This window comes from Herpailurus yagouaroundi, unplaced genomic scaffold (assembly GCF_014898765.1).
Source record: "Herpailurus yagouaroundi ecotype Mexico unplaced genomic scaffold, PumYag 28, whole genome shotgun sequence".
In the NCBI taxonomy this organism is placed as follows: domain Eukaryota; kingdom Metazoa; phylum Chordata; class Mammalia; order Carnivora; family Felidae; genus Herpailurus; species Herpailurus yagouaroundi.
The window spans coordinates 146,191,880-146,211,447 of NW_024412376.1; the positions used below are offsets into that span (position 1 = coordinate 146,191,880).

At 35.7% G+C, this 19,568-nt stretch overlaps 1 long non-coding RNA gene and 1 other non-coding gene across 2 annotated transcripts; one reads left to right on the forward strand and one right to left on the reverse strand.

Moving 5' to 3' along the window:
- Positions 1–2,965: 2,965 nt before the first annotated feature.
- Positions 2,966–3,579, reverse strand: LOC121033384 (uncharacterized). Its single transcript, XR_005791866.1, has 2 exons — positions 3,356–3,579; positions 2,966–3,185 (listed from the first exon to the last, which is right to left on the reverse strand). It is a non-coding gene; the product is annotated as an uncharacterized LOC121033384 (long non-coding RNA).
- Positions 3,580–15,979: 12,400 nt separating this feature from the next.
- On the forward strand, positions 15,980–16,083 carry LOC121040250 (U6 spliceosomal RNA). The gene has a single exon (XR_005795206.1). It is a non-coding gene; the product is annotated as a U6 spliceosomal RNA (small nuclear RNA).
- The last annotated feature ends 3,485 nt before the right edge of the window (positions 16,084–19,568 follow it).

Below are 19,568 nucleotides of genomic sequence, written 5' to 3' on the forward strand. Positions count from 1 at the left end.
CTTTGTTCAGGGTGGGGGTTAATCATGCTACAAAGATCAATAATATGATTTAGGGTGGGGGGTTTGGGTCACACAGTCAGATGACCTGGAGACTGAGATAAAACACTGGGCAATCAATTAATTAATCGTGACACATAATGGACCTCAAGTGTCATTTGAGCTCCCCTGGTTGGCAACTCTCCATGCATACTATCACATATTGATGCCATGAGAGTAATGCAATCATGCCTCCATGGGGGAAGGACAATGAAAGCTCTATGTTTAGTGTTTACCTGACTCTGCTCCATATACTTCCCTTGGCTGATTTTTATCTGTATCCCTTCCTGTGATAAACCATAGCGATTAATATAACAGCTTTCAGTAAGTTTCATAAGTCTTTCTAGTGAATTATTAAAACTGACAGTGGTTTTGGAAACTCCCCCACTCTTGCAAGTGGTATCACAAGTAAGAGGAATTTTGTGCGGACTGTGTCCTCAAACCTTATAATTGCCTAAAACTTTTGTACCTTTCAAACTTTACCTAACCCACTCTTTATTCTAGGTCCCCATCTGTTATTTATTGTTTTATTCTTTAACATTATCTAGAGTGCTAAGTGTTCACCAACCGATTTTATTTAGAAGTGAAGAAGAAAGCTTATTGCTTTTTTGTGTAGCTTTGTTGAAAAATACTATAAAACAACTCATATTTTTTTTTTTGTGATCAATTACATGGTTTACCAACATTTGGTTATGTATGGTTTCTTGTCTATTGGAACCAGTAGAAATCTGAATATTTAAGTGAACATTATAATAATGGTGGATTTTCTATTTGATGAGTTTAACTCTTAGATTCTAAAATACCTCAGATTTAACATTTCTGCAACCAAAACCATAACGCACCCCAGCCAAGTCATTCTCCCATGCAAAAGATGTGTTAATAGTACTTTCAAAATACCAGTTGTACAAGTCCAGAACCTATGAACAAACCTTGCCACCTGCCTGATTCCAGTACATGAATTATAACTAAATCCAGGCAAATTTATTTTCTCAGCATCTTTTAGTTCAGCCCAAACTCTCCATCTCTACCAATGAATGCCACCAGGGCCCAAGCACTTATCATCTCTTGTCTTTACTCAGATTTTTTTTAATTCCACATATAAGAGAAATCATACAGTATTTCAGTATTTGTCTTTCTCTCTGGCTTATTTCTCTAAACATAGTGCTATCAAGGTCCATCCATGCTGTCATAAATGGCAAGATTTCATTCATTTTTATGACTCAATAATATCCTATTGTATGTACATACCACAATTTCTTTATCTATTCATTCATCAATGGATACTCTGGATTTTTTCCATATCTTAGCTATTGTAAATAATGCTGTAATGAACATAGGGAGGCATATATCTGTTTGAATAAATGTTTTTGTTTTCTTAGGATAAACAACCAAAAGTGAAATTGCTAGGTTATATGTTAGTTCTATTTATAATTTTGGGGGGAAATTCCATTGTTTTTTTCAGAGTGGCTGCAACAATTCACATTTTCACCAAAAGTGAACAAAGCGTTCCCTTTTCTCCACATCCTTGCCAGTATTTAATGTTTCTTACTTTTTTGTAATAGCCATTTTAACAGGTGTGAGGCAATATCTCAATGTGATTTTAATTTGCCTTTCCTTTATTATTAATGATATTGAGTATCACTTCCTGTATCTATTGGCCATCTCTAGGTGTTTGAAAACATCTTTATTCAGATTTGTCCATTTTTTAACCTGATTTTGTTTAATTATTTTGAGTTGTATGAGTTCTTCATATATTTAGAATATTGGGCCCTTGGATTCAGGTTTTTCATTCAAATCTTTAATCCATTTTAAGTTAATTTTTGTGTATGGTGTAGGTTTTGAATATGGTCAAGTTTCATTCTTTTGCATGTGTCTGACCAGTCTTTCCAATATCATTTATTGAAAAGACTATCCTTTCTCCATTGTGTATTTTTGGTTTCTTTGTTGTAAATTAATTGACCATATATGCATGGATTTCCTTCTGGGCTTTCAATTGTTCCACTGATCTGTATGTTTTATGTCAATATCATACTGTTTTAATTACTATAGTTTTGTAATATAGTTTGAAATCAGGGAGCATGATACCTCCAGCTTTATTCTTTCTCCAGATTCCTTTGGTTCATTGGTTTTTCATTTGTTTATTTTTTGTTTGTTTGTGTCATTCAAATATTAAGATTATTCTATTTCTTGGAAATATGCCATTGGAATTTTTATAGGGACTACACTGAATCTGTAGATTGCTTTGGGAACGACCTTTTAATAGTATTGACTCTTTTGATCCATGAGCACATAATATCTCTCCATTTCTTTGTGTCTTCTTCATTTCTTTCATTAATATTTTGTACATTTCAATATACAGGTTTAACCTCCTTGGTTAAATTTATTTCTAGGTATTTTATTATTTTAGATGCAATTATAGATGGGATTGTTTTCTTTATTTCTCTTTCTGATAGTTCATATTAGTGTATAGAAATGCAACAGATTTTTCTGTATTGATTTTATATCTTTCAACTTTACTAAATTTGTTTATTAGTTCTAACAGGATTTTTAAGTGTATTTTCAGGATTTTCTATCTATAAAATCATGCCATCTGCAAATAGTTTTAACTCTTCAATGCCATCTAGGCCCACACACCTATCATCTCTTGCTCAAACTTTGCAATAGCTTTATTTTAAACAATTCAATGATGAACATTTTCTGACACACAGAAGAGGTGAACTAATTGTGCAGTGAATAGCCTAATATCCATCTGCTAGTTTCCACATTTTAGAGTTTTGCTCTATTTGCCTTACACATGTCATATTTCAATGTGTTTTCTAAAAATATTATGACATAGATATTACTAGCTACATTTTATAAAAATGAAAAGTGTATCAAAAAGGTTAACCACCTTCCCCAAGTTCACTGAAATTAAACAAAACAAAACAAAAATAGATGAGTTGTTTATTTGACCAGAAGAATATCTGAGCAAATGCGTATGTGCTTACCACAAAAAGAGGGACTCTTCAGATATTCTTGCCAGGTATCCAAGAATGTTGTCAGAACTTTGACTGTATAAACGAAGTCTCAGGCCAATAGGTGTGGGCATCATGAAGTAGAACTCAATATACCAGTAGTACAGGTGCCGTCTAATGTTCACAGCTCCACTTCTGCATTAAGTGGGTCAGGAAAAACACGTAGAAAGTCTTGTTGGTTCTCAACATTGGGAGTTACCCAGGTGAAACTGGAAACTAGCTCTTATACACAGAGGTTAAGGAGAGATGGAAGAAAGACCACGCCATATTGGTAGGTAACACTTTTAATAAGCGAGGGAACTTACATATGAGGTTTATCTTGGGTGATCCACAAGATGAGTACATCTCCACATTCACCCACCAGCATCTTAAAAGTTTGTAAACGGGGTTTAGGTACATACACCGTGCAGATGTTCCTGACAACACATTAATTAATCTCTCAAGGCTGCCTCCTTGAAATGGTTATGGCTCTGGGAATAGTACGTCAGAGGTACATTCCCAGGACAGGGGAGAGGATAAGGAGCTTCTGATTGCCTAGGTCCAGTTTGTGCATCACAAGATAGTCTCATTCTGTTGATGACCTCCTCCGCATGCCTGAATGCCAAGGGTTCCATATCAGATTTCTATTGCTATGTAACAAATGATCATACATTAACAACTTAAAACATACCTGTTTATTGGCTCACGGGTCTGCAGGTAAGAACTCTGGGCAGGCTTGATTGAGTTATTTGCTTTTGAATCTTACAAGGCAAAATTAAGGTATCTGGTGGGTGGGCTTTTATCTGGAGGATCTGGAGGAAGAATCTGCTTCCAATCTCATGTCAAGTGTGGACAGAATCCAGTTCTTAAAGCTGTGTTCTAATGTCTGTCTCTGTTTCTTCGATGGTTATCATCCGGGGGCTATCTTCAGCTTCTAGAGGTCATTTACATTCTTGCATACGTGGCTGCCTCCTCTATCTTCAAACAAAATTTGTCTTTTTTACATTTCTTTATTTTTGAGAGACAGAGACAGAGCACGAGTGGGGGAGGGGGCAGAGAGAGAAGGAGACAGAATCCGAAGCAGGCTCCAGGCTCGGAGCCTGATGTGGAGCTCGAACTCATGAACTGTGGGATCGCGACCTCAGCTGAGGTCCGTCGCTTCACCGACTGAGCCACCCAGGCGCCCCGGCCTTCTCCATCTTCAAATCAGTAATAATGATTCAAGTCTTTCTCCTGCTTTGAATCTCTGTTGAGTTTCCCTTTGGCCATCAGCCAAGGAAAATTCTTCTAAATAGCTCACATGATGAGCAGTACCCTAATGCTCTCTCTTTTGAATAAAACTCAGAGTCAACTCATAACCTTAATTACATCTGCCATGTAAAGTTACATAATCACAAAGGTGATATATCATCACATTCACAGTCAGAGATTTGGGAAGTTCGTATTAAGGGACTGCGGGTTACCTACGTAGACATTTGTTTTGACAAATCCTTACAAATCCTTTCCTTTGTCTATTGAGATTCTATAAAACATTAGGTTACGGTGCTGTGCTGTTATGATCACAATTTTGTCATACGTACATTTAGTCTTGATACATTGCGGTTTCAGTGCAGAAAGAAAACTTTGGGTGTGAAATGTTTGAGCTGCCTCAGGCAGATTTTCCATAGGCAGAAGGTTATAATGAAGATTGAGAAATATTGACCCTTAATACCAAGGATGTTTCTTATAGGAATGGTAGGTTCCTTGCAATGCTTTACTTTTATTGAATATGACACGACTTGGTCTACAGTGGTGAATATTTAGAAATGGGACAAATTTGGCTTCCTGTGTCCTAATACACTTGAATGACTTGGCATAAGACTGGCCACTTATCTGTGTGTTTAAGCGTACTGGTTCGGAAAATTAGTGTACTTGAGTGTGATGTTTGCCATGCTTGCTTGTTGACGTATGAATTCGATCAAGATTGACTCAAAATATGTTTTAGTGTATGTTCTATAAGCTGAAGTAAGCTCTCAATGGGAAGCACTCTGATCAACTTACAGAAAAGCAAATGATAGCCACTATTATTAACATCCTCATTTTGTAGATTCTGAAAAACTGAGTTATATCTACAGATGATTAAGCACTTGTCCAATATTTTTCAGCAGGAAAGTTATAGTTTGGATCTTAATAGGGCAGTTTGACATGTGAGCACTTTGTACCTGACCACATCTCTATGTTGTTTCTGAAAGGAATAGAGTCAACTGGATAAAATTAAAATAAAATGTTATTGTACCAAATGCTCATTTTTTTCATGTGGAACTTCAGGATTCACTATATGTAAGAAAATAATTGCTTATAATTCACTTGTTAGAAATAAGTGAAAATAAAATTGAAATCTGAGATAATCCTCACTCCAAATGTTATTATCAATTAATAAATCTCTCCTTGTCAAGTTCTTTCATGAAAAGTCTGTCATTCTTTTTAGCTAGAAAAATAAGCACAAAGGTCACCCTGTCATGAATAAAGGGAGTCCATAGACTAGTGAGAACTTTCATTTCCAGGAATGTATCCTTTGTGTACATAGGTTGTGAATGCCTCTCAAATCCAAGAAATAGTTTAAATAAAATGGTGCCAATTCAAAATTTGAAAAAAAAAATCACTATTTGTGAGAATTTGAGTGGTTCTAAAAGTAGTCAAAGGACGTTTCCATAATAATATCATAATTTAGTTATCCACATAGAATTTTAGAACTTAGTGGGAACACTGAAATTGTGCAATTAAATGAACATATTCTAACAATGAAGAAGCTATAAACTCAGGAGATTACTTAGGTGATTTTTAGCAAGACTCATTGGCAGACCTCAGATAAGACACTACTAAAAGCTTCTAGACTTTTATCAAACTATTTCCCACCTTATCAAACTATTTCCCTTCATTTCAGAATAATAAAATTGTTCCATTTAAATTAATTATATAGAAATGTCTCCCAAAGTCTAATGGCTATGTAAATAAGAATTATCTCAACGAGTTTGTTAGAAATTTAGACTTTTAGGCTTTATCTGTGTTATACTGATGAGAAAGTCTGGAATTGCTACCATAATAAGCATTTTTGTAAGCTTTTTTTAAGGTAAAGATTGAGAACTACTGCTCTTTAAAGTATAGATCATTCACTTGTTTACTCATTGTAATGCAATAGAAAGATTCCTCCTGAGTTCACTTTATTTCTTCAATGATTCTGAAATTTACCAAATTTTATTTCCACATTTCCTTTCACAATTTAAAATGAAAGTCGGCTGTGCATTCACCGATTTTAAAGATAACTATTCTGAAAATCTTAGTAAATTTGTTGTATTTGAAAGCATATTTGCATGCACTTAATTAGGGAATCCTATGCATTATAGCCAAAACTTTCAAACAATGTACAAACTATCTTTAAATATGTTCTTTCTTATTTTTAACCTTCATAATATTGCAGATTATAATTGCTTTTATTCTGAAGTTTCAATTCCTTTGGAGATAATTTGGTATATGAGAAGTCTCATTCCTGGTTAAAAACCTACATGTGATTTTTTCCAGCTTGATCATAGGCAATTGTAAAGGCTTGGGAGGCCATGGTGGGGAAATTGTCCTTCTCATATCCAGCTTGGTCCACACCCAGTGGATCACAGTCTCTGAGATTAGTTGTAGTCATAGAAATAGGCCCTCATGGACTGCCTTCCTCTTTTAGATATTTGCATTTTTAGTCCAGGTGCCTTCATTCCTAGATCTTTTCATCTGAAGCCATGGGCATTGGTCTTCTTGGACCTCCCTGAGGCCCCCTTATGGTGGATGAGGGAGAAACCTTAAACTTAGCCCTACTCTTACTCAGTGCCCACTATTTTTCCACTTGTACTTCTTTACTTTGCCAATTCCCCGTAGTTCATAAAACAAGTGTAGCCTTTTGTTCATGGTTCCTTCAAAAGTAAGACAATCCCCATGTCTACGCTGATCCACATGACTCTTAACCAGTGTACCATTCAATGGGAGAAAATAGAGTTGGCTTTTCTTTCCATTTTTTTAATGACTCTTGCTGATGCCGTCAAAGTGACTAAAGACTTAATACTTTATGGCTTGTTGCTTTAATTGACCACTCTGACACCTGGCAGCTCCCTGTCTCTCCTTACTCAGGTGAGTTCCCGACAGTATAAAATCTTATTCCTCTCTTGTTTAAGGGATTATCCTCTTTGGCTTAGGTAATAATAACAACGAATTATTTGGTTCTGATTCTGGTACCCTCAGCACTCTTGGTTCTGAAACCCAGACTGGAGTTAAGAACATTGGTTCTCTGGCTTGCAGACCTTCAAGCTATTCCATAGGTTTTCTTGAGCTTCTCCAGGTTGCAGTGGACACACGGTGGGACTTCCCAGCCTCCATAATCAAATGAGTCAAATCCTTATAATAAATCTCCTTAGAAATCTAGGTAGAGTAGATAGATGTAGGTATAGTATAAATATATATCTCCTATCGGTTCTTTCTCTGTAGAACCCTGGCTAATATAGATCTTTAGTGACAATTCACTATGGGCCTTTTGCTAATAAGATTTAGCACACCCGAGCACAGTGCATAGAACACTGATATTAAAAGGTTGCTTACTGGCACCTCCCTGTCCCTTCAAAGTGCATATGTTGAAATCCTTACTCCCTATATTTAGGAAAAAGGTAACTAAGTTAAAATGAGATCACTAGGGTCGGCCCTAATCCGATATTACAGGCTGGCATCCTTGTAAGAAGAGGAAATAACAGGTAATGCAGAAAGAAGACCATGTGAAGGCTCTGGTAGAAGACAGAAGACGGTCATCTAGAACCTAAGAAGGGAGGTCGCAGAAGAAACCATCCCTTATGACGCAATGAATTCAGACGGCTAACCTCCAGAGCCGGGAGAAAACAAATTTCAGTCATTTAAGGCACCCACTCTCCAATACAGTGTCATGGCAGCCCTAGCAAATCAGTATACCATCTTTACAAGAGAAAGCTGGACAAACCCAAACTCAATGACTTTTCTCAGATGTATCGATAAATGGATATTGCAGGGAAGATTGCCACCTGAAATCTAGAAAGCTAGAGGGCTCCAGAGAGTCATGGCTGAGATCTGCTCACATGGAGAAGAAACTGTCAGAGCCATAACTAGTGGAAACACAGAAGTGGAAATTTGACCAATTGCTGGAGGCTTCGTGTGACTTACAGTGACAAGAAATTCTTGGGAGCCTTTGTCCTCTTGCCACACACATATGTAGCTCCCCTCACCCTCTACCTCACACATGTACACATCTTGCCAGGTGTTACCTCCAGGAAGAGCCCAGGCTTTCAAGCGTGGGCTGTGCATGGCAGCTTCCTTCCAAAGACCACACTGAAGAAGGGGGCAAAAAAGAGTAATTGTATCATAAAGAAACGTGACAAGATCATCTCAGCAAGATGCTTACTGTCAACAGTGAGGCCACATCCAGCGTATGTACCTTTGACATGTTGTGGTCAAAATGGCACTTTACCTCTGTGGCTTTCCCCCCAAAATTCATAAACTGGTTCTTATCATGAGAAAAATATCAAACAAATGCTAGTTGAGGAACATTGCAGAATATCTGACCAGTCATCCTCGAAACTGTCAAAGTCACGAAAAGCAAAGTGAGGCCCAAGGCAATGTCATGGCCAAGAGGAGCCTAGGAAGACATAAAGATTAAGCGCAATTTGATATCCTGAATGCTATTCTGGAACAGAGAAAGACCTTCGGGAAAAAATAAGAAAATGTCCGTAATACAGACTTTAACTGATTTATAAGAAGTACTTGCGAGATATTTGCTTATGATTCTCCCTCCTAGCCTTCATATATAATTGTTTATTATAATTGTATATTATATAAAATTGTTTATATTATATGTTGTATTTTAGATGATATTTATATTATGTTAAAAATAACAGATATATGCATCAGTGCACATTAACATACATCAAAATACATCGAAACAGTACAGGAAGATATACAGTGTAAAATTTAAAAAGTAATAGTTTTCCTTCTCTCCCTTCCTGCCCCTATTCCTGTCACATACAGTGTTTGTGTATCTGTGCAGCGTTTTCCTACGTATCTACATATTTTGACAAATTTTAACAAATCAGATTCTACTACTCATATTGCTATGAAACTCGTTTTAATTTGCTTAAAAATAAAAAAACTAAATTTGTTTACCTGTCATTCTACTAGTTATTGAGCACATACAACATGAAGAATATGTTTCCTTCATTTTTGTAAACTTAACTCTTACAGCAATATCTGGCCTGTAGTAGGCAGTCAGTAAATATTTGTTGAATGAGTAAATGGATAATTTGCATTTCTCAAAGAATAACTCACCCACTGATCATTTAAATGAATGTTGTGAGACACAGTAAGTTATTTTGGAGCTGAAAAGTAAATTAGACCTTTTCAGAATAGAGAGCATTCATGCAAATGTGTTAGTCTTTAAGACTATATATATATATATATATATATATGGAGTTTAATATCTGGAAACATAAATAAGATGAATTGACCACAGACCAAATGAGAACTTTTAAGCAGTTGGTTCATATTTTTACTTTTGCATTATTTTCTCAGTTTCACATTTTAAGCTGCATGCAGAGAAGGAAAATATGGATTTTTAAAGTCATATTTAGGTATAAGTCTCACATTTAAAAAAATCTCAGTGGAATTCCACGGACTATAAAAATTTAGCATTCTCATAACATTTCTGCAATGTCCCAGTGCACTTACATTCTCAAGGTTTTCTCTGGCTCCTTGATATGAGTATGTTCTGCCCGTTACATAGAATACACCCAGATGTGAAATTCAGCACTTACTTCATTTTCCACAAAACATTAATGCCTACACTACATAGGAACATATGGCAGGATTTAGAGAAAACCTGAAGTAGCACAGGAAGGTGGTTGATTTGGTTTCTGCAAATATTTTGAACGTGAACTGGAGTCATTATGACTCTTAAAAATGTCCGTTGGCTTTTATTCAGTGCATTGAGTGGGAAGGAGAGTGACAATTTCACTGGCCTTATTATTCCTTTGTTTCAGTTTCCCTCAGTCTTGCTGGTTCCCTCTTCTACCCAGAAAACCTTCGTTCTTTGGGTAAAACACATTTTCTGTTGTGTGCAGAACAACCACAAACATTTCTTTTTCAACTGGCCCCAAGCCAGCGCACATTGATGTCCTATGTCCCAAATTCTGTCCTATGTCCATTGACGTCCTATATCCCAAATTAATAGCCTATCAAGGTCCTTTTTTCCCCAAATAAAGACAATTCTTAATTGAGAGAAATTGTGCCAGTTGTTAAAATAATTATGAAATCATAAAGCCATCACTGCACCCTCATGTCAAAAATAAATAATAGTGGAATAGGGGTATATAGTAAGGGTAAAGTGGGTAGAATTAGGAAGTAATGACTTGGAATGTAAGGAGGAGTGGCAGAGTCAATGCATATTGAGGATCTTACATAATAAAACACCTTTCACAGAATTCTTGATTTGGTCTAAAAAACAAATATTTGCCTTTGGAAGGACAGCAATTGAAATACTGCTTTACTACAGCTGTCTTGATAAATTGTCTTTACGACTTTATTTTTTTCTTATTAAGGTATAATTTATATGTAAATTATATAGTTTCAGTTGTTCAACATAATGCTTTGCTGTTTATATATTGCAAAACAATCACCACAGTAAGTCTGGTTGATAATATATATATATATTTGTTAGTTTAATAAGTGGCATACATAAATACAGAGCCCTCCAGAATGCCAGTCCTAACTGACATCTTCCAAAGTGACACTGCATTGATAGAACTCTAATGATCCCTTTCATTCAAGGTCCAACTCTAAATCCCTAGCTGCGAGATCCCGCATCTGTCCCATCAAGTTCTCTTCACAAGTAGAGTTTCAGCCTCCCTATTTAATTGGCTTTCTGGTGACAGCCCTGCTTTTTCTGAACATTGCTTGGTAGGTGTAAAACTGCATTTGATTAAGAAAAAGGAAACGCTCTTCCACATTTAATGTAAAAGCAAAAGTTACATTTCAAATTCTCCTTAAATATTCAGTGCCAAGAAGTGTAGTTTTGAAAACGTTTTCTAGATACTTCAAGGCCATCACAAGAATAAATATTTTGTCCCAAATATTGCATTTAGTGTTTCTTTTACGGCGTTTTCAATCTGTGAATTTTTTTTTATATTTTCCGTTTTCCTGAAGAATGGTAGCTCTAAATAATTGTAAATACCTACAGACAAGGGTTAATACATATTTATATGTATATAAAGCCTAACATTCATATCTTAACCTTTTCAAAACCTGCCGACTATTGGCGAATGTGTGTTTTATTCAGTCAACCTCATCGTTTTCTTGTTTTATGCCCAAGGCTTAGCAATTGGAGTTTCAAAGCATCAAGCTTGAATGTTTTTGACGGATGTGAAATTTTTGCTTACTTTAAAGATTTTGTTTTGCAAACTGACTTTTGTCACATTTTTCCCTGTTCATAATCACAAAGCTATATAAATCTTTGTGAATTAATATTGTTATGTCTTCAAACCCCAATAGGAGTAGGGCATTTTTCAAAGCCTAGGGGGAAAAAAGCTCTGCCTAATGTATGTAGATTTGTTTAACAATCACTTTTTCTTCTTTTAATACATTTAAATTTGAAAAGATAATTCATGCAAATGAAGAACAGACTGCAAAGAACTACTAGTGTATCTATAATTAAGTTTAAGAGAAGTTTCTGTTTTCACGGCTTTATGATTGTTATTCAAGTCAACAAATGCTTTATAGAACATAATTTTCTTTCACTTCAACTCTTGATTTTAAGAAAGTTAGGGAAGAAAAGAGAATACATTTAAAAATCTAGTTCTTATTTTCAGGTGCTCACATAATGGGGAATGGTCATGAAATGTGATTATGTTAATACATCCTGGCTTTGTTGGATATCGCATAATCCTGATGAAGACAGGCTTTTCATCAGGAGATCTGTGTTCTAATTCATATTTTGTGGTTAATTAGCTGTGTGATTTTGAACAACTAATCTAAACTCTTTGGTCTTATTGTCTCAGTCTTTTAAGTCATGCTGAACCACTTAGTTTTCAGAGTCTCTTCTAAATGTCATTTTTCATCATGTTGTAATTATCAAAGCCAAATTATTACTTTCCAATGCTGAGGGTGGGGGAATGTTTGAGAGGTCATTTCATTCCCTGTTAGCATCTGGGATCTTAATTCTGCAACTATGGAGATTTACTTAAGGAAACACATTGATATTGCGAAATACTGCTTAGCATTATATAAAAAGGAATGATTTTCTTTTATATGAGCAATGACATATCTTTGAATATCTGGGAAGAGTTTCTGATTCACTTCTAGGATGCAGAGAGAAAAAAATAAAAATCTGGACCTTTGGTCTTCTATTACATTCAAGGAGATTAATAGACAATACAGGTATGAATATTAGCTATAGCAGAAATTACATATAAAAGTGTCCAACTAAATTCACAAAAATACCACGGTGATATTTAATACAGTTCTCCTGCCATTCTTCTTCCTATTCCTGAGAATTGTTATTAAAAGATTCCTTATGTCTTCTATTGGATCTCTGATATTATGAAAAAAAAAACAGTTGCGTAGAGTGTTTATCATATGGTGGTTTACATCTTTGAATTATATTATGAGATTTAGGAGGGGTGGCAAGATGGAAAGACTCAGAATTCGGTCTCAGGAATTAGATGACCTGGCTTGCCCCTTACTATCCGTGAGACAGACCACAGAATGTTAGACACAATATACAACTCCTCTGTCTTCAGTTTCCATGTCTGGACAATTAGAATAATACTAGCACCATAGTAACATTGACATATTTAGCACTAAGATATAATGTTGAACAAATAGGTGAAATATATATATATTTCATATATATATTTCATATATATTTCATATATATATGGTTCATATATTTCAGCTTCTAGAGATCATTTACATTCTTGCATATGTGGCTGCCTTCATATATATATTGGATTATCATTATTGAGCACCTAGTGAAGTGTGACCACTTGATGAATGGTATTACCAGTGCGTGGACAGATCATTTCCATATCATATAGAAACTCGGAGCACCAGTATGAGAGTGAGAGCAGGGATAATTTAGAAATAGGATTATTTACCATTCTGTTTTCTACCATATTGCAAGATTCTTAAGAAGGAGGAGGTGTTAGAATTTTATGTTCAGAAATACTAATAGCAAGAACACTTATGTATGGTTAGCCTTTTATGTTTCATGGAAATGTAGATATCTGAAAATTATCTTGAAGTCGCTAAAAAGAACACTCATAAGGAGAGTAAGATTGGGTATTTCATATTTTGGGCCTTTAGCTTCATCTGCATGTAGATTACCTCAAAATAAGGGTGGAAATGAGCTTCCTAGAGGCACAGTGCAATGCTTTTCAAGAAGATTGGAGAATAACCCAATTGTCTGAGAAGAGGTCCAATGAGATTGTTTATATTTAGAAGGTTGAAAAATTATGATCTAGATCCAAAGATATAAATTCACGCTATGCTCAGGGATGATGCGGTGCTGAGCCTGGGAGTTGGTAGATTCCCAACCATCAGTATGCACCCGGTTTTCCTCCTCCTCGAGGATGAGCTGCACCCATGAATATGATAAATGAGACTGACCTCATGAGGTCAATCAATAAAGGGTATTTGATAAGAGGGAGATTCTCCATCATTGGCTCTGAAGATGGAAGGGAGAGTAAAATGGCAAGAACTTGAGAGTAACTTCTAGGAATTGACAGTGGCCCACGGGCAATGGGAAAGTGGGGAGCTCAGTTCTATAACCACTTACTTATGCCAAAAGGCTTGTGACCTGGGAAAAGGACTTTGAGATCCAAAGAGGAATGTAGTCTGGCTGACACTTTGATTTCAGCCTATATACTCTGAGCTCTCAGCTATGTCATACCAACTTCCTGCCCTGTGGACCTGTGAACTAATAAATGATTATTATTTCAAGCCACTAAGTTTGTGATAATTTGTTACACAGCAATAGCAAACTAGTACATGAACTGAAAAGCTGTCAAACTCAGTGGTTGATAAAAGTTTTCCAAGGTTCTAGTTTTCACGTGACAGCTCAATTTATATCAACAACTGCTGCTAGCTGAGAAGCTCTCTTCATTTCTTTGGAGAACATGTGTACCAAAATCCCAAGTTTGAGTAACCATAGTTTTTCAGACATTTTTTTTTCTTTTTTAAAAGTTTTTTTTTCAACGTTTATTTCTTTTTGGGACAGAGAGAGACAGAGCATGAACGGGGGAGGGGCAGAGAGAGAGGGAGACACAGAATCGGAAACAGGCTCCAGGCTCTGAGCCATCCACCCAGAGCCCGACGCGGGGCTCGAACTCACGGACCGCGAGATCATGACCTGGCTGAAGTCGGACGCTTAACCGACTGCGCCACCCAGGCGCCCCAGACATTTTTTTTTCAAGTAACAGCAAGTAAAATACATGACCACTGCTTTTTCATCATCAGTGCAAGTGTCAATGTAATTTAAAATGTTCTCATTATTTTATGGAAAAAAATTATCTTCAAACAACCAGGAATTGTCCTAGGGACCCCCAGGTGTTCATGAACTACTCTTAAGGACTACTGGTTTAAAACAAAACATAGTAATGGAAAGCAAAGGCAATCATCCATCGTATTCCAGAATCCACTTCTTGATCTTGGAGGTCAGATGACCTCCTTAGGCTTTTTTTTTTACCAACACAAAGAGGACCCAATTAAAATAATACAATGTCAGATGGAGACTACTGTCAAGAAAATTTGCATTTTCCTCACGGTGCTTCCAATGTCATAAGACTGGCTATGTTGTGGGTCCTTCATGACCCACAGATACTTTTACTAGGATTTTAAGAACTCCAGAATCATACTTACCTCTCACCAGCCCTGGAATTTTCCATAGCATAGCTTGCCCTTGTAATTTTACGTTTGTCCTGAAATATTTTTGTTGTCTTCTTGTGAACTTTTAGCAAGTTTTATGACGCTTAGAATGTACTCATAAATATTGATAAAATGAGCTTTATGAGACATCATTGTGCCATGTGCATGTCTGAAAGTTGGTATTATAAAATTCAGAAATATCATAGATAGATATCAAATAGATGAGATATTTTATAACTTTGCCAACTCATCTTTTTCATACAGGGTCTATTTCAGTCTAAATTCTAGACACATGTTTATTTACAAGATGTAATAATTCTATTCAACAAATTATATCTATAATACAAATTAGCATTCAAAGTTATTCTGACAAGAGATCCTAAGCAATGAATATTAAAAAGTTAAGTGAAAGATTTTTTTTTCTTTTTTTTCTTATTAGTTCACTGATATATCTATTGTGATATTAGGCATCTATATTCCAAACACTGATAAAAATTGACATAATATGCTCACAGGAATGAGGAAGCTACAAAATGAATAAAATGGAGATTCGAAATTCCATCATGGAGAGAGCTATGAACTTGAGGATTCATAAGAAACATAAAAACAAGAGATGTGTCCATATCACAGGATTAGATCTGTATCTTTAAACCATTATGAACTCTAGTATGTAGCTGGTAGGTATTTACTTATTTCTTGAGCTTTTCTTAAAACTGCTATTGTGTTCTTTATAGTTTTTTTTCCTATTCATCTCACTTCTAACAAAGACATCATGTTTGTAATCTTTGCATCAGAAATTTAGTGCTTCATCCTGAATTGACAACCAGAAATTTCACTGAACAATATATCCCAGCCTACTTTTACAGAGCCCCAAGCTTTCTGTATTTCCTGCCATCTCCTTTCCGTTGTTTCAAATTCTCCCATCCTCCTCACCCACCTCAGAATCTTCCCAAAATTATTGGTTTTGTGTGTCACCTCAGAAGATTGTTCTAGCTGTATTTGTGCTCACTGCGGCAGCACGTGTAGCAAAATTGGAATGATACAGAGAAGGTTAGCATGGCCTCCTGAGCAAGGATGATAGGCAAATTCGTGAAGCAATATTTAAGCCACTGTGCAAGGTTGGTATTTTCATCCAGTGAACCCAAAGACGCAAATGCTGAAGGAATCATCACTTAGGTGAGTAGTGGGAAATGAAATTTACTTAACTTGAAATTCCACATCAGAGTTCAAATACAATCTCCACTACCTAAAATAGGTGATCTTGAGGAAGATGATCCCCCCCAAACTATTTTATTCATCTGTGTCAGGGATATAATATTCTTTCTTCTATACCATTTTCAATGATTAAATTAAATCATATTAAAATGCTTGGCAATTTAAAAGTAACCCATAATTGTGAGTGTAATCGAATTCTTTCTTCTCATTATCCTTTGATGGTTTTTCTTTTTCTCCTCACTCTTAAATGTGCTCTGCCCTTGGACTTCTTCAGGTTATTTCTCTTCACTTGGAAGTTTATTCTCACTGACTTGATATTTTTATCCAATATGACTTTGATACAAAATATATGATGATAATAATCACCCCAAACTTTATACCTTCAGTTTGGATGTCCCTTGAAATTTCAGACCTGCATATCCAATTGTCTATATGATATCTTTCTCATCCCCATTACTTATCTCATTCTGTCTACTCAAAATTAATGTGCCCAAAATTGGTATATCGATCTTTCTCTGCAAACTTGCTATTGTTACACAGACTTTCCCATGTTGTTCATGGGAACTCTATCTTTTCAGTCACTCAGGGAGAAAAAAAACAAATATCATGAAATCATCTCTGCTTTTTTTCTCACATCCTGCCAATCAGGATAATCTGCTGTCTCCATGTTTGTAATATATTTAGAATTTCACCATTTCTACTGCCCCCACGCAAACACATTGAAACAGGCCATTATCATGACTCATTAGCCAGCTAATGTTAATGTTCCTGGTTGCCGACACACGGTTCTCTGTAAAGCTACCAGACTGACCCCACAGAAACAGTCATATCACTTTATCCTTTTGGGCAGATCCTTTAACACCTTCCTATCCCAGAGTCAGTTCCAAAACTCTGACAATAGCTTACTTTTTTATTAGCGGATCAGGCATGCTTCTGAACCAAAATCATTTTTTTTTTTTGTTTTCTCCACTCTCTTTACACTCTTCTTTGATATATATGAGTGGTTTGCCCCCATACCTATATCAGAATGCTGCTAAATATTTTTCTTAGTTGGTCCTTTAGAGACAAGTAAAACTGTCCCTCATAACAAACACACTTCGTATCCTCTATTCATTCTCTATTTTATTCACCACTGTACTTATCACCAATTAATACATACCTTCTTTACATTCTACTTCACCCAAGTATAAATGTGACTTTTGTGAAGATAGCGATTTAATCAGTTTCATTCACTGATGTCTCCCCCATGCCTAGCATTGTTTCTGGTACTTAATAGACATTTTCGAATGAATGGGTGACTTGAATTTATGAAGATGATAAAACTCCCACATACCAAGTGAACATCAGATTATTCCCCTTCTACTTCTTTTTGTATTAGGTTATGAAGTTCTTTATTGGGAGTTGTTAATAATCATAACACAATGAAAATGGAATAAAAATTGGGGTAATTATGATAAATCAGTAATGAGTGATGTTCATCCACAAATTTTTGAAAATACATTTCTCTTAGTCTGGATTGATGTAAAGTTAGGCCTATTCATTTGGTGTCCAAAAGTTATTATAGGTAAGGCATTTGGGAGGCTCACTTGGTTAAGCGTCCAACTCTTGGTTTGGGCTCAGGGCATGATCTCATGGTGTGTGGGTTTAAGCCCCACATTGGGCTCCACACAGATAGTGTGGTTCTGTTGGGGATTCTCTGTCTCCTTCTCTCTTTGCCTTTCCCTTGCTTTCTCTCTCTCTCTCTCTCTCTCTCAAAATAAACATTTTTTAAAAAAGTTATTAGAGGTGATTTTGGTACCAATAACATAATCAAAATACACATAACTTTAAGGTTTTCTAGATATGTAAAAATGCATTGACCATCTCAAAAATGTAAAAGAAAGCAGTATATTTATCTGACTAAATGACTACTCAGCAATTCTCTTAACCAACACACACACACACACACACACACACACACACACACTTATATTGGTCAATGTGAAATAACAAACAAATCCTTGCTTTTACCTTTGTTAAATTTTGGGTGTGTGAATAATACATTTATGTTCTCTTCTATATAAAAACTCTATATCCCCTTCAAAGACATGTTTGAGGATTGTGTATTAATTAACTTATTTAGTATATGCAGACTCAACACTATTGTTAATAAAGAAAGATTCAGGCAGAAGTATGTAGCTCCCACACAGCACTGCTGATTCATATTTGTAGAAGGAATATATTTCCAAGAAAATTTTGTACTCTAAAAATACTGCTTGCAAACCTCTTCCCAGATTTCTATGAAGGAGGGAAGGTTGCTGAGAAACCAGCCCAGACTATTTCTCGACATGGCTCATTTTTCAATTATTATTCACAAACTCTATAGGTCACCCTGAAGTGTTTAGTATTTTGTCTCCTATTTCCCAATATAACCCTCATTATTTCTTTTGTGTTAGTTTCTTTAACTACCCACTCTTTTCCTTGTCACTGATTTGATGATTCTTTCACTTTGTTAGGCTTTATTCATACCCTTTCTTTAGCCTGGAATGACATCTCAACATCTCCCCTTTACAACAATATATTTTGTCCATACCATATGTCCTTATTGAATGCTTTTGCCCTGTTTGTGGTTGTTGTTCTTTGCTCCAACAATAAAAACATAAATTCTAGCCGATGCCTAATAAATATTACTGTAAAGGTAAGTAACAGAAAAATTAATAGTAAAATGCATAAACTAAAATATAATAGAGATGTAAGCATAAATATACCCACCTCCATTCACTGCAATTTAAATTTACAAAAATCCCAGAAAAGTTAGACAAACTAAAAATAATCAACATAGAATGATAATGATCATACTGAATATAGAGTGCAAAACAAAATTCTTATTACCTAGATATTTTTAAATGTTTCTTTATTTATTTTTGGAGAAAGGGAGAGAGACGGAAACAGCGAGCACAAGCACACTAGTGGGGGCAGGCAGAGAGAGAAGGGGAGAGAAAGAATCCCAATGAGGATCTGCACGCTCTCAGGGAAGAGACAGATGTGGGTGCCGTCTCACCCTGAGCCAGAATCAAAAATCCAACACTTAAGCGACTGAGCCACCCAGGTGCCCCTTACCTAGATACTTAAATAACAATTTACCATTCCTTCCCCAAATCTAGTTTTAAAAGTTTTGACTTGGAAAAACTTAAACTTTGTAAAAGTTCTTCTATTAGTCATCTAAATTTATCTCCTTAATCAATTAGAAAAAGGAAAGCATATTAAGCCCATACCAAATAGACAGAAAGGTACAATAAAGAAAATTGAAGAAAACAAGGACTTTAAGAATAGAAAAATTTTAGAGAGTAGTCAGTGAAACTGAAATTTGGCTCTGAGAAGATCAAATAAATTGAT